Here is a 25,760-nt window from a genome sequence, read left to right as displayed (position 1 = left end):
CTTCAGTTCATCTCTAAATAACTTGAATTTTTAACTGAAAATTTGCTTTAAATGTTTTCTCTTAGAAAATGATACAACACCTTTTCCTTGTTTATGTTACAACTCTAACTTAATGTTTGTTGAAAAACTAAATCCTGAATTATAAAACTGAAGACAGAAAACTTCTCTCCCTCCTCTTACTAATGTCCCTCACTCACTCAGGCCTTATTTCCCCTTGCATTCAGATATGTGATTTAACCTCTCTCAGATTATTTTAGTGACGTTACATTGTATATTTTCCTCATTCTTTGAGGAAAAGTTTTTCCAACGTTTCAGATATCTCCGGCTCAATAGTGAAGTGTGAAGTCGCTCAGTCGTGTCCGACTCTTTGCGACCCCATGGGCTGTAGCCTACCAGACTCCTCTGTCCATGGGATTTTCCAGGCAATAGTCCTAGAGTGGATTGCCATTTCCTTCTCCAGGGGATCTTCCCAACCCAGGGATCGAACATGGGTCTCCTGCATTGTAGACAGACGCTTTACTGTCTGAGCCACCTGCTCAATAAGGCCTACCCATTCACCCTTTTTGGCACTGGGGCATTAGAGAACATCTAATCTCCCTGTCTCTGCTCCTTTTTCTCCCATAGCAGTGACCATCTCCTCAATACATATAATTTACTTATTTTTTATGGTTTTGTCCCCCCTCTCTTGCCCCAAAATATAAACTACATATGTGACAGGAGGGATTTTACTCTGTTTTAGTCACTGATGTATCTCGGATATTTAGAGCAATACCTGGTGAATAATAAGCGCTCAGTAGTATTTGTTATAACTTTGGCCAAACATTGTATCTGGTGATTTGGTTGATATTCGTGTTAATGATGTTTTCTTCTTAATGTTTTTGGGAGTCTCCTGTGTTCTCATATGTTCATTAAATCCTCATTTTCTTCCAAATGAACATGGCCCTCCATTTTATTAGAATAAAGCAAGGATCAGTCAAAAAAGGTTATGTCTAGGCATTATGAGGATATAAAGCAGGACTCCTCAGTCATTAAGCTAGTTGGTTAAACTTTATGTGTGTATGTATGTATTGCTTTGTTAAGTTAAGGCATTATTATTGGGGCCAAAGAAATAGACATGAACAAAGCAGATCCTTGCCTTCATGAAACTTACATTCTAGAACATGCATTTGACATTAAATAAATAGTTAAAAGGAAAGATAGACCCATTTGAAAGCAGAGTTCTAAAGAATAGCAAGGAGCGATAAGAAAGCCTTACTCAGTGATAAATGCAAAGAAAGAGAGGGAAACAATAGAATGGGAAAGACTAGAGATCTCTTCAAGAGAATTAGAGATGCCAAGGGAATATTTCATGCAAAGATGGGCACAATAAAGTTCAGAAATGGTATGAACCTAACAGATGCAGAAGGTATTAAGAAGAGGTGGCAAGAATACACAGAAGAACTGTACAAAAAAAGATCTTCATGATCCAGATAACCACAGTGGTGTGATAACCAACCTAGAGCCAGATATCCTGGAATACGAGGTCAAGTGGGCCTTAGGAAGCATCACGACGAACAAAGCTAGTGGAGGTGATGGAATTCCAGTTGACCTATTTCAAATTCTAAAAGATGATGCTGTGAAAGTGCTGCACTCAATATGCCAGCAAATTTGGAAAACTCAGCTATGACCACAGGACTGGAAAAGGGCAGTTTTCATTCCAATTCCAAAGAAAGGCAATGCCACAGAATGCTCAAACTACTGCACAGTTGCACTCATCTCACACGCTAGTAAAGTATTGCTCAAAATTCTCCAAGCCAGGCTTCAATATTGTGTGAACTGTGAACTTGCAGATGTTCAAGCTGGATTTAGAAAAGGCAGAGGAACCAGAGATCAAATTGCCAACATCCTTTGTATCATAGAAAAAACAAGAGAGTTCCAGAAAAACACCTTCTTCTGCTTTATTGACTATGCCAACGCCTTTGACTGTGTGAATCACTACAAACTGTGGAAAATTCTGAAAGAGATGGGAATACCAGACCAGCTGACCTGCCTCCTGAGAAGTCTGTATGCAGGTCAGGAAGCAACAATTAGAACTGGTCATGGAACAGTAGACTGTTCCAAATAGGGAAAGGAGTATGCTAAGGCTGTATATTGTTTTACCCTGCTTATTTAACTTACAGGCAGAGTACATCATGAGAAATGCTGGTGTGGATGAAGCACAAGCTGGAATCAAGATTGCCAGGAGAAATATCAATAACCTCAGATATGCAGATGACACTGCTCTTACGGCAGAAAGCAAAGGACTAAAGAGCCTCTTGATGAAAGTGAAAGATGAGAGTGAAAAAGCTGGCTTAAAACTCAACATTCAGAAAAGATCATGGCATCTGGTCCCATCACTTCATGGCAAATAGATGGTGAAACAATGGAAACAGTGGCAGATTTTATTTTGGGGGGGCTCCAAAATCACTGCAGATGGTGACTGCAGCCATGAAATTAAAAGACACTTGCTCCTTGGAAGAATAGTTATGACCAACCTAGACAACATATGAAAAAGCAGAGACATTACTTTGCCAACAAAGGTCCATTTAGTCAAAGTTATGGTTTTTCCAGTAGTCATGTATGGATGTGAGAGTTGAACTATAAAGAAAGCTGAGTGCCGAAAAATTGATGCATTTGAAATGTGTTGTTGGAGAAGACTCTTGAGAGTCCCTTGGACTGCAAGCAGATCCAACCAGTCCATCCTAAAGGAAGTCAGCCCTGAATATTCATTGGAAGGACTGATGCTGAAGCTGAAACTCCAATACTTTGGCCACCTGATGCGAAGAGCTGACTCATTGGAAAATACCCTGATGCTGGGAAAGATTGAAGGCAGTAGGAGAAGAGGATAACAGAGGATGAGATGATTGGATGGCATCACTGACTCAATGGGCATGAGTTTGAGTAAACTCCAGGAGTTGGTGATGGACACGGAGACCTGTTGTGCTGCATTCCATGGGGTCGCAAAGAGTCAGACACGACTGAGCAACTAAACTGAACTGAACTGAAATAATTTTCAGTGATTAAGTAAAAATTGAGTTAAAGATACATTGAAAGTGAAGAACATGCATATTAGTAGGACATAATCCAGTCAGTGTAGTTAGATAAAGTTACCCTAAGAAATAATAACTAAATCCAGCCATGACAGATAATAGTTGTTATTCAGTGGGTATAAAGTTTCATTTGTGCTGGGTGAATAACTTCTAGAGATTCACCATCCTACATTGTGCCCATAGGTAAAATCACAGTATTGTGCACTTCAGAATAATGGGTGTTATCCCAATGTCCTTCCTGATTTGATTTTCTTAATAGTCTTTATGAGTAACTGACATAGTGTATTTTAACTTGTTTATGTATTATTATCTGTGCTGTCCTTAGTCACTCAGTCATGTCTGATTCTCTACCACCCCATGGACTATAGCCTGCTATGCTCCTTTGTCCATGGGGATTTTCCAAGCAAGAATACTGGAGTGGGTTGGTTGCCATGCCCTCCTCCATGGGATCTTCCAAAGCCAGGGATTGAACCCAGTTTTCCCGCATGGCAGATGGATTCTTTACTGTCTTTGCCACAGGGAAGCCCAAGAATACTGGAGTGGGTAGCCTATCCCTTCTCTAGCAGATCTTCTTGACCAGTGAATTGAACTGGGGTCTCCTGCATTGCAGGTGGATTCTTTACCAGTTGAGCTACCAGAGAAGCCCTATATATTTTTGAGATCCCCCTAACTAAAAAGTTCAGTGATGTTCTAACTTTTTATCATTGTCTTGGTCACTGATACATCTCTATTGCATAAAACAATACATGGCACATTATAGGAGTTCAGTACAATTTATTTCATGAATTCATAAATGAATGGTCCTTCTGGACATGGAACACTTGTTGAAATATGCCAGTTTAAGTAACTAACAGTCTTCAAGACTATGAGAGTCATAGAAAAGTTTACATTCTCACTGGGGAGAGAAGACTAACATAAAAATAAGGAATATTGTAAAGCATTATATTGGGTTGGCCAAAATTTTGTTTGGGTTTTTCTGTAAGATGCTATGGAAAAATCTGAACCAATTTTTTGACGAGCCCAATACAATGAAGCAATTAATTATATGGCATGTGTGTGTGAGCTCCAGGTTTCCCACATGGCACTAGTGGTAAGGAACTAGTGGTAGAGGGGTTCAGGATGAGGAACACATGTACACCCGTGGCGGATGCATGTTGATGTATGGCAAAACCAATACAATATTGTAAGGTAAAAAAATAATAAGAAGAAGAAGAACTTGTCTGCCAATGTAGGTGACCAAAGAGACATGGGTTCTAACCTTGGGTGGGAAAGATCCCCTAGAAGATTGCATGATAACCCACTCCAGTATTCTTGCTTGGAGAATCCCAGGAACAGAGGAGCCTGGTACAGTCCATAGGGTCACAAAGAGTCAGACATGACTGAGGTGAAGTTGCTTCAGTTATGTCCAACTCTTTGCAACCCTATGGACTATAATCCCACCAAACTCCTCTGTCTCTGGGATTCTCCAGGCAAGAATACTGGAGTGGGTTTCCATACCTCCTTCAGGGTATCTTCCCAACCCAGAAATCCAGCCCACCTCTCCTGCACCGCAGGAAGATTCTTTACTGCTGAAGGCCACCGGGGAAGCCCTAACTATATGGCACAAATTACAATTGTAAATTCTTAGAGAATAAGAAGATTAATGGAGACTGATTTATGATTAGGGAAGCGTTAAGATAAAGAATATAGCTTGAGGAATTCCTTGAAGCACAGTAACATATGAATAAAGGAGAGCATTTCATTTGAAGGAAGCAATGGAGTATAAATGGACACACATATTTCTATACCAACTGGACTTACCACTTAGAGGGGTTTCAGGAAGACAGTCCTGAAAGGATCATTTTCCAACTTAGTGAACAGCAATTAGATTTAGGCCAATTGAAAGATGATGTGAGGTCTACCTTCATTCTTTTAAAAATAGACTTACAGCCCAAATATTTTTATGGATCGATATTTCTTTACTAACAATACTATTTATATGTTTATATACATTCACACATGAAATTCTGTTTTCAAATTACAATTTCTGAGATATATTTTATAACCAAATATAACAATCCCTTTGTCTTCAGGCAGGTCAGGTTTGACTAGATAGTTTGAATAAATAAAAATCTATCTTATTCTTAAAGAGAATCAGAAGAAAATTCATCACCAAATACAGACATGAAACTTCTAAGAAATACGACATTTTTATGAGCACTGTAATCATCTCCTAGCAGTTTTCTTGCATCACAAAATTTTTGTTGCCAGGATGTAAACTGCAAGTTATAGTTTTGCTCAGAAATAAGTCTGTGAACATAATTAGAAGTCCTAGTAAGTAGAATTTAGGAACTTTTAGCTATGCTTATGATGGTTATATTGTGGAAATATTTATGCAAAAAGCCAAGCAAAGCATGGCAAATCATCCTGCAAGGTTAGTACAGTACAAAAGGTTTGATGAGCATGATGATATACCAGCCATTGCTAGAAATGACACAAACGGTAAAAGATTTCAACACATTAATCCTTTCACAAAATTATACCTAAAAAGCTGTCATTGAATTTCGTGGCAGAGACCTAGACAGTTACTTAAGGAGCATAACATATCCTTTGGGAGTCTCTCAAGTGAAAAAAGAGCAGATAGAAGAAAATAAGTGCAGTGTTAGCATCACAGTTTGACAAGGTTGGAATTGTCCTGGTGGAAAAGAGTCAAGACATGAGAGAATATAATCAGTATTGGTATTGAGGGACTGAAAATGAATGTTTATTTTGAGCCAAGGACTCATTCAAGTGCTAGTCAGTCTTGATAAATATTTGCCTTAATTGTGTTGGAATTTGATGAGTGACCCCTTATGAGGAAATTAATTCACTTGGAGATGGAGGTGAAATCTGATCTTGGTTGTCCCTGTGACTCCAATTTTTACTTTTTGGGTCTAATTCTTTCACCTGTTATCCAAATGCACTGTTTTTCTTTCCACAATTTAAAAATACTATTTTATATTAAAACCTTTAGATAAGCAAACTGTTGTGCAGAGGAATGGATCTAGAAATTTTGTGTGAGTAACTATCACTACCTCTCTAACCATACCTCCAACCAACCCATCTCCCTTCCATTGCATTCCCAGGTAATGCCAAACTGTCATTTTCAAATGCATCAGGCTGGTTACTGTGACAAAAGAAATGATACTATTTCTCTCCCCAAAATATTCCTTCCTCTCACTGTTGTCCCCAGCAACCAGAGTCCTTTTCACCTTTAAAAAGGCATCTCTGATGTCATTTATTCTGAGAAACATTGTAGATGAAGAGAATTAATTGCTCCTTTCTCTGTTATATGTTTATACATCTTAAGTGTTTTTGCTATGAACATATCTCACTTTGTAATTTGATTTCTGTTTATCCTTATGTATTGACTAGATTGTAAAACCCTTGAAATCAGGGAGTATCTCGTTCATTGCTCTATTTGGAATAACTAACCCAATACCCATAAATGGCAGGTGCTCCAAAAACGTTTGGGAGATGAATAAACTCTATCCTTTAGCATTCTGCAAAATACATAACATGTATTTATATTATATTACATGAGGGACCCTACAAAGGATAGCATCCCCACCTATTATACTGGGATGTGTTAAATATTGCAACTGAGTGCTGAAAAATAGGAATGATACTGCAATAAATGCTGCTGCTGCTGCTAAGTCACTTCAGTCGTGTCCGACTCTGTGCGACCCCATAGACAGCAGCCCACCAAGCTCCCCTGTCCCTGGGATTCTCCAGGCAAGAACACTGGAGTGGGTTGCCATTTCCTTCTCCAATGCATGAAAGTGAAAAGTGAAAGTGAAGTCGCTCTGTCGTGTCCAACTCTTAGCGACCCCATGGACTGCAGCCTACCAGGCTCCTCTGTGCATGGGATTTTCCAGGCAAGAGTACTGGAGTAGGTTGCCATTGCCTTCTCCGACAATAAATGATGAGAAAGCCCTAAAATCAGCTCCAAACTGCCATATAGTAATATATTTGGTAGTCCTGTTCATAGGATAATGACTGCTTCACATTAAACTTTGACCTCTCCCTTGAGCTTCAGACTGGTTTAGCCAACTACAGGCTGGGCATAGCTAAAATATGTTCCACAAACACCTCCAAACATAATGTGTTTAAAACCAAATTAAGTATCCACCCCAGTCTGTTTTTCCTCCATTGTATCTAGCTCTGTTAATGTTAACTATTATCCACATAGACATGCAATGCAAAAATCCATCCTTTTCTTAACTCCAGTATACATAGAATCATCAAATCCTGCCCATTACATCCCAGGGAAAGTGAAAGTCTCTCAGTCACGTCTGACTCTTTGTGACCCCATGGACTAGTCCATGGAATTCTCCAGGCCAAAATACTGAAATGGGTAGCCTATCCCTTCTCCAGCGCATCTTCCCAACCCAGGAATCGAGCTGGAGCCTCCTGCATTGCAGGGGGATTCTTTACCAACTGAGCTAACAGGGAAGCCCCACACAGGCATACAATGAGAAAATCCATCCTTTCCTTAACTCCAATATACATTAAATCACTAAATCCTGCCCATTTTACATCTTAAATGTATGTCAAATCTGTTTCTTTCTCACAATTCCCACTCTTACCATCTTAACTTAATGGCTTGTCTGTTTCTAAGACCACTTGGTATAGTCTCTTAATTGCCCCCCTCCCCATTATCTTGATGAAGGTGAAAGAAGAGAGTGAAAAAACTGGCTTGAAACTCAGTATTCAAAAACTAAGATCATGGCTTCCAGTCCCATTGTTAGTTGCTCAGCCATATCCCACTCTTTGTGACCCCATGGACTGGGGCCCACTAGCCTCTTCTGTCCATGAGATTTCCCTGACAAGAATACAGGAATGGGTTGCAAATTCCTTCTCATGAGATCTTCCCGACCCAGGGGTTAAAGCTAGGTCTTCCACATTGCAGGCATATTCTTTACCACCTGTGCCATGAAGGAAGGTTAAGTTCAGTTCAGTTCAGTTCAGTCACTCAGTGTGTCCAGCTCTTTGCAACCCCATGAACTGCAGCTCACCAGGCCTCCCTGTCCATCACCAACTCCCGGAGCCTACCCAAACTCATGTCCATTGAGTTGGTGATGCCATCCAACCATCTCATCCTCTGTGGTCCCCTTCTCCTCCTGCCCTCAATCTTTCCCAGCACCAGGGTCTTTTCAAATGAGTCAGCTCTTCACATGAGGTGGCCAAAGTATTGGAGTTTCAGCTTCAACATCAGTCCTTCCAATGAACATCCAGGACAGATCTCCTTTAGGAAGGACTGGTTGGATCTCCTTGCATTCCAAGGGACTCTCAAGAGTCTTCTCCAGCACCACAGTTCAAAAGCATCAATTCTTTGATGCTCAGCTTTCTTTGCAGTCCAACTCTCACATCCATACATGATTACTGGAAAAACCATAGCTTTGACTAGGCGGACCTTTGTTGGCAAAGTAATGTCTCTGCTTTTTAATATGCTGTCTAGGTTGGTCATAACTTTCCTTCCAAGGAGTAAATGTCTTTTAATTTCATGGCTGCAATCACCATCTGCAGTGATTTTGAAGCCCCAAAAAATAAAGTCAGCCACTGTATCCACTGTTTTCCTATCTATTTACCATGAAGTGATGGGACTGGATGCCATGATCTTAGTTTTCTGAATGTTGAGCTTTAAGCCAACTTTTTCACTCTCCTCTTTCACTTTTATCTAGAGGCTCTTTAGTTCTTCTTCACTTTCTGCCATAAGGGTGGTGTCATCTGCATATCTGAGGTTATTGATATTTCTCCCAGCAATCTTGATTCCAGCTTGTGCTTCCTCTAGCCCAGATTTTCTCATGATGTACTCTGCATATAAGTTAAATAAGCAGGGTGACAATATACAGCCTTGACATACTCCTTTCCCTATTTGGAACCAGCCTGTTGTTCCATGTCCAGTTCTAACTGTTGCTTCCTGACCTGTATACAGGTCTTACTTCATGGTAAATAGAAGGGGAAAAAGAAGAAGGTGTGACAGATTTTATTTTCGTGGGCTCCAAAATCACTGTGGATGGTGACTACAGTCATGAAATTAAAAGACAGTTGCTCATTGGAAGAAAATCTATAACAAACCCAGACAGCATATTAAAAAGCAGAGACATCACTTTGCCAACAAAGGTCCATATAATCAAAACTAGGATTTTTCCAGTAGTCGTGTATGGGTGTGAGAGTTGGACCATAAAGAAGACTGAGCATCAAAGAATTGATTCTTTTGAATTGTAGTGCTAGAGAAGACTCTTGAGAGTCCCTTCAACTGCAAGATCAAATCCTAAAGGGTTAAAATCAGTCAGTCCTAAAGGAAGTCAATGTTGAATTGAAAGGATTATTGCTGAAGCTGAACTTTTAGTACTTTGCCCACCTGATGCAAAGAGCCAGCTCATTGGAAAAGACCCTGATACTGTGTAAGACTGAAGGCAAAGGAGAAGGGGACAACAGAAGATGAGATGGTTAGGTAACATCACTGACTCAATAGACATGAACTTGAGCAAACTCCAGGAGATAGTGGAGAATATCGGAGTTTTGCTTTCTGCAGTCCATGGGGTTGCAAAGAGTCAAACACAACTTAGCTACCCCATTGTTGGCACCCCATTGTTGCTGCCAGCATCCCCAAACCTGTTCTTCATTAAGTAGCTTCATCACTTTCTAAGTTGCAAATATGACTAGGTTACTCTCCTACTTAAGATGCTTCAGTTGACCTAGGATAGAGTGTAGGCTCCCTAACAGCATTAAAGTGAAATGAAAGTGTCAATTCCTTAGTCATGTCTGACTCTTTGTGACCCCATGGGATGTAGCCCACCAGGCTCCTCTGTCCATGGGATTCTCCAGGCAACAATACTGGAGTGCATTGCCATTCCCTTTTCCAGGGGATCTTCCTGACCCAGAGAACCCAGGTCTTCTGGATTGCAGGCGAATGCTTTACCATCTTAGCCACCAGGGAAGTCCAGCAGCATTAAAAGTCTCCACAATTGACCACCTACATTTACCATTCCATCTGCTCATCTCACCAAAGATGATTTGTATTTTTTTAACTTTATGGTTTAGATGTTGAAGAGTCACTTCAAATGTTTAATGCTGTTGTACTATCTCCGTGACTCTATCTGTATAATTTCCTCTGCCTGACTTACCTTTCATACCTCTTTTCACCTGGTTCAATCTTCGTTATCATTCAAAACTCATTTTATTATTAAAAACTGTTGATAGTTATATTAAAATATTTATGTAGCTTTTAATTTTTTAATGATTAAATGCTTTAAGCATGAAAGAAATAGTATGGATAGCAGTTTGCCCATCGTGAAAGTGTTACCATTTATTAAAAACATAACAATCCAGCTTTTTTAATGAATAAAATATTACTGAACCTTATAAATTCTCATCTCCTTCCTTTTTCCTTCCTCTGTGTTAATGTATTTAAAATTTCGATGAAGTGCTAACACATTGTGTATGTATTCTGCAAGTTTTCATTCTACATTATGTTTCTGAAATTTGTCCTTAAGGATCAGTGTGAATCTAATTGTATCAGCAGAGTACAGAAGTCCCCCACTACTCCATTTCCTTGCTAATACTTGTAGCTATTCATGATAATTTAAATGTTGGCCAATCAGATGGATATATAAGGATAGCTCAGTATTTTAATTTGTATTCCATTAATCACCACTGAGGTTAGCACTTTTTCATTTGTTTTTATTAGCAAGCATAGAGTATCTTTCTCTACAAGCTGACATTTTTGGTCCATTTTTATTTTGGATCATTTGTCTGTTAAGTTTTAGGTGATTTGAAAGACTTATATACTGTGAACACTAATGCTTTGTTGGTTAAATGGGTTACAAATGTCATCTCCCAATTTGTGGTTTGTCTTTTCACTTTGCTTGGGGTGCCATTTGTCATAGAGAGTTGTCAATGGTAATGTACTAAAATTTACCATTGTTCTCTTTTGGGGCTGCATTTTTACAGTTAATCTAGGAAACTCTTTTGTATGCTAATATCATAAACTATTCGTCTATATTTTCTTCCAAAATTGTTAGTTTTTCTTTTCACATTTATGCCCTCAACTCATTTGCAACTTACCTTTTGTACTATATATTATCAAAATCTATATTTCCATATAAATAAATGATTATTCTACCAATTATTAATCTCATTTTCTTGCTAATTTATAGTTATAGTTATATCCCTTTTACATATAAAAGACATTTTTTTTCCAAACTTTACTTTTTGCTCCATCAGCTTACTTGCCTATTCTTATACCAATATCACATCGTTCTAATCATTCTAACTTAATGTTAAGTTTTAATATTTAATAATATTCTTTTTAAAGTATTATTATTAAATAATAAATGTATTATTAAATACTCTTTATTTTTTAAATTAATTTATTTATTTTAATTGGAGGCTAATAACTTTACAATATTGTAGTGGTTTTTGCCAAACACTGACATGAATCAGCCACGGGTCCACATGTGTTCCCCATCTAGAACCCCCCTCCCACCCCCCTCCTCATCCCATCCCCCAGGGTCATCCCAGTGCACCAGCCCTGAGCACCCTGTCTCATGCATCAAACCTGGACCAGCAATCCACTTGACATATGATAATATACATGTTTCAACGCTACCCTCTGAAATCATCCCACCCTCACCTTCTCCCACAGAGTCCAAAAGACTGTTCTTTACATCTGTGTCTCTTTTGCTGTCTCGCATATAGGGTCATCGTTACCATCTTTCTAAATTCCATATATATGGGTTGCTGCTAAGTCACTTCAGTCGTGTCCGACTCTGCGACCCTATAGAGGGCAGCCCACCAGGCTCCCCCGTCCCCGTGATTCTCCAGGCAAGAACAATGGAGTGGGTTGCCATTTCCTTCTCCAATGCATGACAGTGAAAAGTGAAAGTGAAGTCGCTCAGTCCTGTCCGACTCTAGCGACCCCATGGACTGCAGCCTACCAGGCTCCTCCGTCCATGGGATTCTCCAGGCAAGAGTACTGGAGTGGGGTGCCACTGCCTTCTCCATATATGGGTTAGTATACTATATTTGGAGAAGGCAATGGCACCCCACTCCAGTACTCTTGCCTAGAAAATCCCATGGATGGAGGAGCCTGGTAGGCTGCAGTCCATGGGGTCGCTAGAGTCGGACAGGACTGAGCGACTTCACTTTCACTTTTCACTGTCATGCATTGGAGAAGGTAATGGCAACCCACTCCAGTGTTCTTGCCTGGAGAATCACGGGGACCGCGGAGCCTGGTGGGCTGCCGTCTATGGGGTCGCACAGAGTCGGACACGACTGAAGCAACTTAGCAGCAGCAGCATACTGTATTGGTGTTTTTCTTTCTGACTTACTTCACTCTGTATAATAGGCTGCAGTTTCATCCACCTCATTAGAACTGATTCAAATGCACTTTTTTAAATGGCTGAATAATATTCCATTGTGTATATGTACCACAGCTTTCTTATCCATTCATCTGCCAATGAACATCTAGGTTGCTTCCATGTCCTGGCTATTGTAAACAGTGCTGTGATGAATATTGAGGTACATGTGTCTCTTTCAATTCTGGTTTCCTCAATGTGTATGCCCAGCAGTGGGATTGCTGGGTCATATGGCAGTTCTATTTCCAGTTTTTTAAGGAATCTCCACACTGTTCTCCATAATAGCTGTACTAGTTTGCATTCCCACCAACAGTGCAAGAGGGTTTTAAAGTGTGTCTCACTGTTTTTGGTACTCAAGTCTTTATATAAATTTCAGGTTAACTTGTTGAGGTTCACAAAAAATCTATTGGAATTTTTTAATTGGTTTGAACTTAAAGATTAATTTGAGATAACTGCCTATGTTCTCCTCTAAGAGTTTTATAGTTTCTGGTCTTATGTTTAGATCTTTAATCCATTTTGAGTTTATTTTTGTGTATGGTGTTAGAAAGTGTCCTAGTTTCATTCTTTTACAAGTGGTTTACCAGTTTTTCCAGCACCACTTGTTAAAGAGATTGTCTATTCTCCATTGTATATTCTTGTCTCCTTTGTCAAAGATAAGGTGTCCATAGGTGGGTGGGTTTATCTCTGGGCTTTCTATTTTGTTCCATGGAGCTATATTTCTGTCTTTGTGCCAGTACCACACTGTCTTGATGACTGTGGCTTTGTAGTAGAGCCTGAAGTCAGGTGGGAATGCAAAAGTACAGCCACTATGGAGAACAGTGTGGAGATTCCTTAAAAAACTGGAAATAGAACTGCCATATGACCCAGCAATCCCACTGTTTGGCATACACACTGAGGAAACCAGAATTGAAAGAGACACATGTACCCCAATGTTCATCGCAGCACTGTTTATAATAGCCAGGGCATGGAAGCAACCTAGATGTCCATCGGCAGATGAATGGGTAAGAAAACTGTGGTACATATACACAATGGAGTATTACTCAGCCATTAAAAAGAATACATTTGAATCAGTTCTAATGAGGTGGATGAAACTGGAGCCTATTATACAGAGTGAAGTAAGCCAGAAAGAAAAACACCAATACAGTATACTAATGCATATATATGGAATTTATAAAGATGGGAACGACAACCCTGTATGCGTGACAGCAAAAGAGACACAGATGTATAGAACAGTCTTTTGGACTCTGTGGGACAGGGAGGGGGTGGTGATTTGGGAGAATGGCATTAAAACATGTATAATATCATATAAGAAATGAATCGCCAGTCCAGGTTCGATGCAAGATACAGGAAGCTTGGGGCTGGTGCACTGGGATGACCCAGAGGGATGGTATGGGGAGGGAGGTGAGAGGGGTGTTCAGGATGGGGAACATGTGTACACCTGTGGTGGATACATGTTGATGTATGGCAAAACCAATACAATATTGTAAAGCAAAAAAAAAAAAGATTAATTTGAGATAACTGATATCTTTATAATAGTAAGTACTGTAGTCCATGAACATGATATTCACCTTTATTTAGATCTTATTTTCTCTTTCAATTAAGTTTTGTTATTTCTTTCAAGAAAGATCTGCACTTTTCATTAGAGTTATCTCTAAGTAGCTGAGGTTGTTAGTTTTATGAACTGTATTCCTTTTATTTTATTTTATTTTATTTTTTTCTGGCTTCACTATGCAGCATGCAGGATCTTAATTCCCCAACCAGAGATCAAATCCATGTCGCATGCAGTGGAAGCACAGAGTGCTAACCACTGGACCAGGGAACTCCTGTATTCCTTTTTAAAATTTTAAATGTTTCAATTGATGCTATGTATAAACACATTGCTCATTTTGATATCTCAATCTTACATTCAGTCATGGTGCTGAATATATATAACCAGTAGACCCTTTTGAATTATTTGCATGTAAAATCATATTATCTGCATACAGCAATTGTATTTTTCTTTCTATTCTTACACCTTTATATCTTCGTGAGCTACTTTTTTATAAGATATAATTTTCTGAAAAATAATCTATTCCATCACCCAGATGTTAAATTTTATTGTAAAAGATTGTCCACAAGCTTCTTTAAGGTGTTTTAGAAATCTCTACCATATCTGTGGCTGTTTCTTTGTATTCTTAATGTTGTTTAATTATTCCATCTATCTTGTACATTTTTATCTTCCATACTGCCAGAGATTTTTCTACTTTAGTAATCTTTCTAGTAATACTTTTGACTTACTAGTCTCAATATTGTTTGGCTGGGTGGTTGTCTTTTTCTCTAATCATTAGTTTCTACTTTACTTTATACTGCAGCTTTTTCATTATGCCCCTCTTTACTTTTTTAGTTTATGTATTGGTTTTTAGTATTCCAATATACTTGCAACTTTTTTAGCCATATTATTTTTACTGAAGCATGTTGCAGATTACATACTCTGCATAATTTTTCTTTATTCATTAACTTTCACATAGTGGCCTAGGATATGGTCAATGTTTAAAATATGTTCGTTGTTTGTGAGAAAAATGTATATTCTCAGATCATTGACTATAGGGATCATCTAATAACACACTTTGTTCTTCACAGTATTGTAGGCTTTTCTAGGACAAATACAATATCTTAGTGATTTCTATATGCCTGGACATCGAGAGCACCCAATGTTTAAAACATTTACCTACATGAAACATTGAACACACCTAATGAACTAGAATAAAATTAATTGGAAATGAGATTTTAACCTGTTGTGTTCAATAAAAATTCTATTCTTTTTTTAAAAAAAGTAAATACTTTAACCTCTATATTCCTTGAGGAGAAAGAGAGAGAAATGTAAATAAATATTCATTCTGTGTGTAAATCACTCTTCCTCTCGAAGGAAATTCCCCAAAATTATATACAGCAATCCATGGGTAAATGTGTTGACTTTCCATGCCAATGGATCTTTTATCTTTTCTTCCTCAGATCTTAATCCAACAGTAAAATTAAAATCCTAGTCCATCGGAGATAAATGCATTGTATGATAGAGCGGTGTTTGAATGGATAGTCTATGCCTGTTGGCAGAGCTGATACATGGTCATAATGGAGTAAATTGTTTTATATAATAAAGCAGGATAATGAATGATAAGGTTTAATTAGGCAGTGATTCAGTTTTAAGTCTGATTGTTGATTTGTCATAGCTTCACAGAGACTGTGGCACTCTAATTTAAGGACGTTAATGAAAATGATTTAATGTGAAAACTCTTCCTAATACTGCAGCAATTAAGTGATTTTTTCTCTCATCCTCTCAAACTTATTTCTATACAAAAATGGATTTGAACGGCATCATAGTGGGAAAAATCACTGTTGTTAGTTATAATGAAAGGCAATCAGAGTTGAAGGCATTATTATGTGTTTTACTGACTTGCCAATTATTCCACCCCTTCCCCAAAAAATGCGTGCAAAACACTGAAGACAGCAATATCCTCAGTTTTCAGTGAAGAGGAAGAGTTTCTCTCAAACACACTAGGGAAAGAAAATATGAGGAACCAGTTAAAGGATGAAAATCTTTAAAATTTTGAGCCTATTAACAGAAGAATAGAGACTCTGGTTATACGTATATATTCTCAAGGAAATCTATTTTGGAATGACTTATGTGAGTTGGGGATAAAATATTACCATGCAGTTGTAAATTAGCAGTAAATAAGGCAATGGCAACCCACTCCAGTACTCTTGCCTGGAAAATCCCATGGTTGGAGGAGCCTGGTAGGCTCCAATCCATGGGGTCGCTAAGAGTCGGGCACGACTGAGCGACTTCACTTTCACTTTTCACCTTCATGCATTGGAGAAGGAAATGGCAACCCACTCCAGTGTTCTTGCCTGGAGAATCCCAGGGACGGTGGAGCCTGGTGGGCTGCAGTCAATGGGGTCCCACAGAGTCGGACACGACTGAAGCGACTTAGCAGCAGCAGCAGCAGCATGCTCTTTGATATTTGGCAAATCATTAGGCCATTTGTTTAGAGTAAAGCTTATTATTTTGTTCTCTTAAATACCTCACACTCAACACTTGATGTGCTATTTATCTAAAAATCATTAGCACTTCCATCACTGTAGGACTACTTTCCTTTCTTTAGCATCTACTTCTGCCCAAGATTATAGCGTTTAAATAGAGGACTGACTCCTCTATTTCCATTAAAGAGTATGATGGCAACAAAAGCCACGTCTGTTCTCCTGCCACCTTCTTAGCTGGATGCCAGGATTTTTAACTCTTTCTAATGTCTTCATCAGGAAATAAAGTCAACAAATAATTTTTCTGTGTGTTACCATGTAAGTACCAACATTTACTCCATGGGGGTAGAAATTCTAATCTGGTGAAGTGAAGTCGCTCAGTCGTGTCTGACTCTTTGCAACCCCATGGACTGTAGCCTACCAGGCTCCTCTGTCCATGGGATTTTCCAGGCAATAGTACTGAAGTGGATTGCCATTTCCTTCTCCAGGGGATCTTCCCAACCCAGGGATTGAACCTGGGTCTCCCGCATTGTAGACAGACGCTTTATCTAATCTGGTAATAGATCTAAATACTAGGGGAAAAGGAACTGGTTTCACCTCGTCATCCTTTTGAAGGTGGTGTTCACTTAGACCAATACATTTTCCTGGAGTCAGCAAAGTCTTTTATGGGCTGATTGATTAACCTGGCTTCTGGCTTCTTTGCGTGTCTCTGTAATTCCTGGAAATTGTGAAACAACCAAATTGAACTGGTAATGGAACTTCGTAAGCATTCTCTCTATTAGGCCACACTCTCTCTCAGCTTCAGTATAAACTCCTTGAAAATAAAAGCTGCTGTACTTTACACTATTTCTAGATCCACAATAGCCACTATCAAAGAGCAGGCATAGTAAATATTCAGTAAAGTGGTTAATTGTTAATGAAAGAAAAAAAATCATTTGTCATATATGAAGTAAGATTATTAAATAGGTTCATTTCACACAATGTGAGTTCAGTCACTCAGTCATGTCCAACTTTGCAACTCTGTGAGCTGTAGCCCGCTAGGCTCCTCTGTCCATTGAACTCTCTAGGCAAGAATATCAGAGTGGGATGCCACTCCCTCCTCCAAGGGATCTTCCCAACCTAGTGACTGAACCCATTCTCTTGCATCTTCTGCATTGGCAGGCCGATTCTTTATCACTAGCACCACCTGGGAAGCATATTTCATGAAATAGTGACTCCATATGTTGTTGTTGAGGCAAAGAGAAGGTGGGCAGGGAGGGTAGGTGTCATTTTAATTCATTTTGACTAAGATTCATTTCTCTGTGAAAGAACTCATTGTGGGTCAAGGTCATAAAAATTTCTCAAAATTTTCTCTAGACAGACATGTCCTGAAGGCAGAATCAGTTGCACAACTGTCTCAAAGTGTTGATTATTTTACCTGATTTAGCTTTTCTCTTTATAGTGCCACTAAAATAGGCTGAGTCTTGCAGGAGACTGTCCTCTTGCTTGGGTTCCTACTGAGTTCTTCAGTTTGGTTCAGTTCAGTTGCTCAGTCGTGTCCAACTCTTTGTGACCCCATGAATTGCAGCACCCCAGGCCTCCCTGTCCATCACCAACTCCCAGAGTTCACTCAAACTCACGTCCATCGAGTCGGTGATGCCATCCAGCCATCTCATCCTCTGTCGTCCCCTTCTCCTCCTGCCCCTAATCCCTCCCAGCGTGAGAGTCTTTTCCACTGAGTTTTTAGCTCCCTTCATTTGAAGGATAGTAAGTAAAGCAATTCATTCTCGTCAGTTTGTTCTCTCTCTCTCTCTTTCTCTTTAAGATATAACCAACCTGCCCAGTTTCTCCCAAATTTATGAACCTAATTGCTGGATGCTTTTACTTTCTCGCATACAATATGTTGTGTCTCTGAAATCTAATTCTAGTCCGTACTTCCATTCTTAATAGAGTATTGCCTCATTTACTGGATATCCTTCGGGAATGTGGGTTTATACACAAAATTATTTTCCCACAAATATGTACAATTTATCCCTTTATATGTCAAATTTATAAATCTTATGTGAATAATGCTGAATGGAAAATATTCCAAAAATATTTCCTATTATGTTATTATTTTTTTTTATGTGACCGTAATGAATGCACTTTAACCTTTCCAAATTGACTTGAGTTCACTGTGGTTTGTGTCACTGAATTTCTTTTTTTTTTAATATTTGTAGCTGCTTGCTTCTAGACAAAATAATAGTATTAGACTTTAAGAGTTCTGGTGCTGGAGACTTCGCCTTCCAGTATAGGGGGTGAGGGTTTGATCCCTTTTAGGGGAGCTAAGATCCTCCATGCCTCATGGCCAAAAAAACCCAAACATAAAACAGAAGCAATATTCTAGCAAATTCAATAAAGACTTTAAAAATGATCCATATCAAATAATCTTTTTAATAAAAAGAGTTCTAGTGTTAATGATGTACTTTTCCCCATCACTACCTTTTCTATCAGACCATGTTATCACATTTTCAGACTGACATTCTCCCTATTTTGAGTAGCCTTTTCCTATTTGTTCCTTCTAATATCTATTTGTTGGACTATATATTAAAAGGACAAATTCTGAACTAAGCTTATAGCACTTGTAGTATATTAAAATCAGAACTAAAGCAAATGACAACCCACTCCAGTATTCTTGCTGGAAAATCCCATGGACAGAGGAGCCTGGCAGACTACAGTCGATGGGGTCACAAAAGAATCAGACATGACTGAGAAGTTAAACAACAACAAAACAGAAAATTTTATGACCTGAGCAATGTACTCAGAGTTCCAGAAAGTTGATACTATTAATGCTGATTGAAATTTGATTTAAGATAATCATAGAACAAATGCAGTTTGCAATGCCCCTGTATGAACACCACATGGTAAATCCTGAGTGTGCATTACACTTAGAGTTCCAGGAAGTTGGGGCTGTTTGTATTTGACTTGGAAAATATGTATGGAACAAATCCAATATATTGTGCTCTGTTATAAATGTTGCATTTTCAGTTTTGAGTAACTAAAATTTATAACCCCAAATAGTTTAAATCCTGGATTTGATGGAGTTAGCTTAATAAAAATAAAATGTGATAGTGTTTCGGAGAAGGCAATGGCACCCCACTCCAGTACTCTTGCCTGGAAAATCCCATTGACAGGGGAGCCTGGTAGGCTGCAGTCCATGGGGTTGCTAAGAGTTGGACATGACTGGGCGACTTCACTTTCACTTTCATGCATTGGAAAAGAACATGGCAACCCACTCCAGTGTTCTTGCCTGGAGAATCCCAGGGTCGGGGAGCCTGGTGGGCTGCGGTCTATGGGGCCGCACAGAGTCGGACACAACTGAAGAGACTTAGCAGCAGCAGTGACGGTGTTTGGAATAAACTTGGCCTGGTTTCAAATGCCAGCTAGCCTCAGAGCCTCAATTTCTTCATTAGTTAAGTAGCAATAATAAATCATTTTATAAAATTGTTGTGAAGATGAAATAAAACAAAGTGCTTATATAATGTTTCAATAAATTCCATTCTTTCTACTCCTAAATCTAATCCAATTTAGTAGATATCCAAAAACCTGCCCACTTTCTCAAAACTCAAACAGAGAAATATAAAAATTGCTATCACATTTAAAATATCAGATGAAAATTTTAAAGTGTTGTAAATATATATCCCTCTTCTTTATACAGCATTAAGGTTTTAATCATTTTCAGCCTGTGGCATTTGCATCATGGAGTAAATCATTTGAGCTGATGATACCTCTGAAATTCAGAGAACTCAGAAACATTTCAAAATACATTATCCATAACTATTATCATGTATTCAGATTTATATAAAAATTTAAGTAATAAACATAAACTTTAATGCATTTGAGAGAACTCGGAAGCATTCCAAATTTGATATTTGTAGGAGGTCCTTTTTATAATTTTGTATGGAAAAGTTACCTTTTTCATTTAGAAAAGGTAATTTGACTCTAAAGCATCTATACTTAAGAGCCTGTGTTTCTTTCCATGTTTGTAAAGTGCTTTGCTTCATTGTTTCAGGATATTGATACAAAAATATAATTAGAGCCAATTTAACAGACACTTCCTGAGTTTCTGTTGTTTTCCTAGGTCTGATCTAGGTATTGTTGGGAATATCAAATGGACTGCCACTGACTCCATCCTCCTATCTTACCAGAACCCTCCCTCTTAACACACTCCAACTTTCATTTGACCCCATCAAACCCACCAGTCTATAAGTACCACCATTTTTTCATGAATTCTGTCAACCTCGATGTTTGCTCTGCCCTTTTTGCATGGCCTGAATTTTATGGCCAGTCATCAGATGACCCCCTTTACATCTTTGCTTCTCTCTTTATCTACATACACTCAGTAAAATTACAAGTATGACTGAATCTGTCTACCTATGGCTGAAGGGACCTGAAAAAAAAAAAAAAAAAAAAAAAAAAAACCACTCCGTCACACTGACTGATATGACTTAAAATTCATGATTGCTATTCTGAAGTGTAGCCTTAATGCTTCCCAGTAACCATGTTGTACTTCCTTTATCTATTGATTCTCCTTCTCTTCTGGTGACTGTTTTACATGTTCTCTTCTGTCTTCAAACCTCTCACACCTTCTCTCCCATGTTCATGGTTATTTGTCCCACTCTGCTGAGAAAATTAAAGCTTTCAAAAGATAATTTCCAGACTGTCAACATCCTGTCTTTTCTACCAGCATCTGCACCCATATTCTCTCATTTCTCCCTGTTAGTACAGATGAGCTACTGTCTCTCTTTAAACCTTTGTCCCCACTGGATAATCATCCTCTCTTGCCTACCCATGGATATCACTGGAGCACTTCTCAGTCTCTACCACATGATCAAGATTTTCCTCTCTATTTGTTCATTCTAATCAGCTTCAACATATGATATATTTTTTTCTATACTAAAGAATACTTCATAGATCTTCTTCCCTTAATAGTCTCTTACCTCCTTGTAGCAAAAGTTCTAGATGTCTAGTTGTTTATATCCTCTATCTACAATTCCTTTCCTCTCATCCTCTCTTAAACCCACCCCAGTCTTTAAATCCTCTACTCCAAAGTAATTTCAGTTGAGGTCATACAGATATCCTCACTACTAAAGTCAAAGGCAATTTTAGGGCATTGCTTTAAACTTGACACCTTGCTTGAATCTGCCTGCAATGTAGGAGACCTGGGTTCATTCCCTGGGTGGACAGGATCCCCAAGAGAAGGAACAGCAACCCACTCAGTAATCTTACCTGAAGAATTCCATTGACAGAGTAGCCTGGCGTGCTACCATCCACAGAGGTCACAAAGAGTTGGACACAACTGAGCAACTAACACACACACTTTGCTTGACAAAGTAACATCATTTGAAACAGTTGAACACTTCTTCCTGCTTATATATTTTCTTCATTTGACTTCTAGGATTCAATACTCTTATTTTTCCTCTCATCTCACTGATTTTTCTTGTTCAGTCTCTTATGTTGATTCTTCTCCTCATCTTCATTTTGGAGTACTTCATGGTTCAGTCCATGGCCCTTTTTGGTTCATTATCTACATTTACACCATTGGTGCTCACATTTTTTCTCATGGTTTAAATACTGTCTAAATGATAATGAATCCTACATTTTGAAATGCACAGTCTAGACCTCTATCCTAAAACTGTCTGATGTTTTCTCTTTTACCTCCACCATAGTTTGGCCCAGATAAATAGCAGGGAGGGAACACAGCTCAACCTGTTGACAGAAAATTGGATTAAAGATTTGCTGAACATGGCTTACTCCTTGGAAGAAAAGTTATGACCAAACTAGACAGCATATTAAAAAGCAGAGACATTACTTTGCCAACAAAGGTCCATCTAGTCAAGGCTATAGTTTTTCCAGTAGTCATGTATGGATGTGAGATTTGGACTATAAAGAAAGCTGAGCACCAAAGAATTGATGCTTTTGAACTGTGGTGTTGAAGACTCTTGAGAGTCCCTTGGACTGCAAGAAGATCCAGCCAGTCCATCCTAAAGGAAGTCAGTCTTGAATATTCACTGGAAGGACTGATGCTGAAGCTGAAACTCCAATATATTGGCCACATGATGTGAAGAACAGACTCATTTGAACAGACCCTGATTCTGGGAAAGATTGAAGGTAGGAGGAGAAGGGGATGACATAGGATGAGATGGATGGATGGCATCAGTGTCTCAGTGGACATGAGTTTGAGTAAACTCCGGGTGTTGGTGATGGACAGGGAGGCCTGGCGTGCTGCAGTCCATGGGGTCACAAAGAGTTGGACTTGACCCAGTTTCCCCCTCAGTCAGTCTCTCCCATCAGGAAGTTTCCATAAGCTTCTTATCCTTCTCCATAAGACGGCAGAGGGACTGAAAAACACAATCACAGAAAACTAACCAATCTGATCACATGGACCACACCCTTGTCTAACTTGGTGAAACTATGAGCCATACCGTGTAGGGCCACCCAAGACATCTGGGTTATGGTGAAGAGTTCTGACAAAATGTGGTCCACTGGAGAAGGGAATGGCAAACCATTTCAGTATTCTTGCCTTGAGAACCCCATGAACAGTATGAAAAGGCAAAAAGATAGGACACTGAAAGATGAACTCCTCAGGTTGGTAGGTGCCCAATATGCTACTGGAGAAGAGTGGAGAAATAACTCCAGAAAGAATAAAGAGATGGAGCCAAAGCGAAAACAACACCCAGTTGTGGATGTGACTGGTAATGGAAGCAAGGTTTGATGCTGTAAAGAGGAATATTGCATAGGAACCTGAACTGTTAGGTGCATGAATCAAGGCAAGTTGGATGTGGTCAAACAAGAGATGGCAAGAGTGAATGTCAACATTTTAGGAATCAGTGAACTAAAATGGACTGGAATGGGTGAATTTAACTCAGATTACCATTATATCTACTACTGTGGGCAAGAATCTCTTAGAAGAAATGAAGTAACCATCATAGTCGACAAGAGTCCAAAATGCAGTACTTGGATGCAATCTCAAAAACGACAGAATGATCTCTCTTCGTTTCCAAGACAAACCATTCAATATTACCATAATCCAAGTCTATGCCCTGACCAGTAATGCTGAAGAAGCTGAAGTTGAACAGTTCTGTGAAGACCTACAAGACCTTCTAGAACTAACACCCAAAAAATATGTCCTTTTCATTATAGGGGACTGGAATGCAAAAGTAGGAAGTCAAGAAACACCTGGAGTAACAGGCAAATTTGGCCTTGGAGTACAGAATGAAGCAGGGCAAAGACTAATAGAGTTTTGCCAAGAGCATGCACTGGTCATAGGAAACACTGTCTTCCAACAACACAAGAGAAGACTCTACACATGGACATCACCAGAAGGTCAACACCGAAATCAGATTGATTATATTCTTTGCAGCCAAAGATGGAGAAGCTCTATACAGTCTGCAAACAAGACCAGGAGCTGACTGTGGCTCACATCTTGAACTCCTTACTGCCAAAGTCAGACTGATTTTGAATAAAGTAGGGAAAACCACTAGACCATTCAGGTATGACCTAAATCAAATCCCTTACGATTATACAGTGGAAGTGACAAATAGATCCAAGGGATTGGATCTGATAAACAGAGTGCCTGAAGAACTATGGACAGAGGTTCATGACATTGTACAGGAGACAGGTATCAAGACCATCCCCAAGAAAGAGAAATGCAAAAAAAGCAAAATGGCTGTCTGAGGAGGCCTTACAAATAGCTGTGAAAAGAAGAGAAGTGAAAGGCAAAGGAGGAAAGGAAAGATATACCCATTTGAATGCAGAGTTCCAAAGAATAGCAAGGAGAGATAAGAAAACTTTCCTCAGTGATCAGTGCAAAGAAATAGAGGAAAACAACAGAATGGGAAAGTCTCGAGATCTCTTCAAGAAAATTAGAGATACCAAAGGAACATTTCATGCAAAGATGGGCTCAATAAAGGACAGAAATGGTATGGACCTAACAGAAGCAGAAGATATTAAGAAGAGGTGGCAAGAATAAACAGAAGAACTATACAAAAAAGATCTTCAAGACCCAGATAACTACAATGGTGTGATCACTTACCTAGAGACAGACATCCTGAATGTGAAGTCAAATGGGTTTTAGGAAGCATCACTGTGAACAAAGCTAGTAGAGGTGATGGAATTCCAGTTGAGCTATTTCAAATCCCAAAAGATGATGCTGTGAAAGTGCTGCACTCAATATGCCAGTAAAAATGGAAAACTCATCAAGTTGCCACAGAACTGGAAAAAAACAGTTTTCATTCCAATCCCAAAGAAAGACAATGCCAAAGAATGTTCAAGCTACCACACAATTGCACATATCTCACGTGCTAATAAAGTAATGCTCAAAATTTTCCAAGCCAGGCTTCAACAATATGTGAACTGTGAATGTCCAGATGTTTAAGGTGGATTTAGAAAGGCAGAGGAACCAGAGATCAAATTGCCAACATCCGTTGGATCATAGAAAAAGCAAGAGAGTTCAGAAAAACATCTATTTCTGCTTTACTGACTAGGCCAAAGCCTTTGACTGTGTGGATCACAATAAATTGTGGAAAATTCTGAAAGAAATGGGAATACCAGACCACCTGATCTGCCTCCTGAGAAATCTGTATGCAGGTCAGGAAGCAACAGTTAGAACTGGACATGGAGCAACAGACTGATTCCAAATAGGAAAAGGAGTACGTCAAGGCTATATATTGTCACCCTGCTTATTTAACTTCTATGCAGAGTACATCATGAGAAATGTTGGGCTGGAGGAAGCACAAGCTGGAATCAAGATTGCAGGGAGAAATATCAATCACCTCAGATATGCAGATGACACCACCCTTATGGCAGAAAGCGAAGAACTAAAGAGCCTCTTGATGAAAGTGAAAGAGGAGAGTGAAAAAGTTGGCTTAAAGCTCAACATTCAGAAAATGAAGATCATGGCATCCGGTCCCACCACTTCAGGGGAAATAGATGGGGAAACAATGGAAACAGTGTCAGACTTTATTTTTCTGGGCTCCAAAATCACTGCAGATGGTGACTGGAGCCATACTATTAAAAGAAGCTTACTTCTTGGAAGAAAAATTATGACCAACCTAGACAGCATATTAAAAAGCAGAGACATTACCAACAAAGGTCCATCTAGTCAAGGCTCTGGCTTTTCCAGTAGTCATGTATGGATGTGAGAGTTGGACTATAAAGAAAGGTGAGCACTGAAGAAAAGATGCTTTTGAACTGTGGTGTTGGAGAAGGCTCTTGAGAGTCCCTTGGACAGCAAGGAGATCCAACCAGTCCATCCTAAAAGAAATAAGTCCTGAAT

General features: G+C 39.1%; 1 protein-coding gene and 1 long non-coding RNA gene across 5 annotated transcripts in view; one reads left to right on the top strand and one right to left on the bottom strand.

Moving 5' to 3' along the window:
* The window catches only part of LRRC7 (leucine rich repeat containing 7), a 433,465-nt gene that overhangs the window by 79,384 nt on the left and 328,321 nt on the right, over positions 1 to 25,760 (top strand). The window lies entirely within an intron of this gene.
* LOC129655286 (uncharacterized) lies at positions 15,861 to 18,142 on the bottom strand. 2 transcript variants are annotated; one of them, XR_008715867.1, is made up of 3 exons: positions 18,085 to 18,142; positions 17,063 to 17,183; positions 15,861 to 15,982 (listed from the first exon to the last, which is right to left on the bottom strand). It is a non-coding gene; the product is annotated as an uncharacterized LOC129655286 (long non-coding RNA). The 2 variants fall into 2 exon arrangements; XR_008715868.1 differs by lacking the exon at positions 18,085 to 18,142 and adding an exon at positions 17,445 to 17,545.

The sequence above is a fragment of the Bubalus kerabau genome, chromosome 6 (genome assembly GCF_029407905.1).
Source record: "Bubalus kerabau isolate K-KA32 ecotype Philippines breed swamp buffalo chromosome 6, PCC_UOA_SB_1v2, whole genome shotgun sequence".
Taxonomy (NCBI): Eukaryota; Metazoa; Chordata; class Mammalia; order Artiodactyla; family Bovidae; genus Bubalus; species Bubalus kerabau.
Note: the sequence above shows the minus strand (reverse complement) of the source record. Positions and strands in the feature narration are given on the sequence as shown.